The 1,377-nt window shown below is 48.1% G+C and overlaps 1 non-coding gene across 1 annotated transcript; it reads left to right on the top strand.

Moving 5' to 3' along the window:
* The first annotated feature begins 296 nt into the window (after nucleotides 1–296).
* Nucleotides 297–460, top strand: LOC135393580 (U1 spliceosomal RNA). Its single transcript, XR_010422680.1, has one exon. It is a non-coding gene; the product is annotated as a U1 spliceosomal RNA (small nuclear RNA).
* Nucleotides 461–1,377: the final 917 nt, after the last annotated feature.

The following is a 1,377-nucleotide window of genomic DNA, read 5'->3' as shown; positions in this document are numbered from 1 at the left end:
AGGTTCCTAGCTTGGTCGAAATTCGCTGGAATTAGCCTCGAGACAGCTCTAATATTTCTTGATGCGCTGACGTCTAGCATCGAGGCTGTTATAATGACCGTTAGAGCGTTACGCTACTGAAAACTCGCAAATTTAAATAAGAAACAGATTAACTACAACAAGTGTCATCCTGGCTCGTAGCAATTATCAAATGAGCGGCTTTGAAACTACGTGGATTTCTCCCCGTTGCTACACCAAACACCTTTCACTTTGGATACTGTGATCCCTTGGGGGCAGCTCGCGATGCAAGCCCCAGCATACTTACCTGGTGTCGGGAAGCCTGTGATCAATGCGGCAGGCTCCCCGGGTGGAGGCAAAGACATTGCACTGCGTTTTGGTTGAAACCCGCCACTTCCCCAAATCGGGGTAGCTGGGACATGCAATTTTTGGTAGTGGGGGCTTGCGTACGCGCTCGCCCCCGTTTCTGTCGAACTTAAAAAGCAGAATATGGATTACTTTCATGGGGCTGGAAGGTCTTCAGTTGTCTAATTGCTCTAGCAACAACGTAAGTATCCTGAGAGCAGACGACCCTTCGCCGTTGCGCCCGGTTGCGTCACCGCATGATACGCCCATGTGATCAACGTTCCTTTCTGTGAGCCGTGCGCAAACCCAAAGGAATGCAACGTTTCAAACGAGCGGTATTTTTTGCCAAACCCCAGAATGTGCCGTTGGCGCAATAGTCCGGGAAAGTTGGCAATACAAAATGGACGGCTGCGAAACCACGTGATCTCTAGTAGCCATTCCCGGCACTTCCCTCCTAGGAGCACGGGAAAGGGAAAACATTGTGCAGGAATCGCTGTGCAGATTATCATTGAAATGCAATAGCATTTATGACGCCATCGTTGCCTATCGTGGCCTATAGAAACTGATAGGTGATTGGCAACCACTGGCTTTTCTGTGCCCCCTGACGAAGACACAATCTATAACACTTCCCGTACATTTTGACATGATGGAACGTACAGAAGACTCCGACGGACATTTGTGCGTTCGATCATGTCAAGTTTTAACCAACCTGCTCTGTACTTAAATTTCTTTTGCAGCAGAGAGACAAGGACAGAAGAAACAGGCGCAGCCTTCCTGTCTGTTTCTTCTGTCCTTGTCTCTCGGCTGCAAAGGAAATTTAAGTATGACTTACCAACTACCCCGTTTGTCTACGTTAGTCAACTGCTCTATAGGACTTCCCGTACAGGTTGTGGGAATTTTATCGTCACTGGCTAGATGCAAATCGAAGACTTCATTGCCCGCGAACCAGTTGTTCTGCAGCTTCTTAATGTCCGTATAGAAGCCTCCCACGACGGTCATGGACATGTTCTATTCCTTAGAGTTTTGTACGAAGGT

Source organism: Ornithodoros turicata, chromosome 4 (genome assembly GCF_037126465.1).
Source record: "Ornithodoros turicata isolate Travis chromosome 4, ASM3712646v1, whole genome shotgun sequence".
NCBI classification, from domain to species: domain Eukaryota; kingdom Metazoa; phylum Arthropoda; class Arachnida; order Ixodida; family Argasidae; genus Ornithodoros; species Ornithodoros turicata.
The sequence above is the reverse complement of the archived record's forward strand: the minus strand, read 5'-3'. Positions and strand labels throughout refer to the sequence as shown.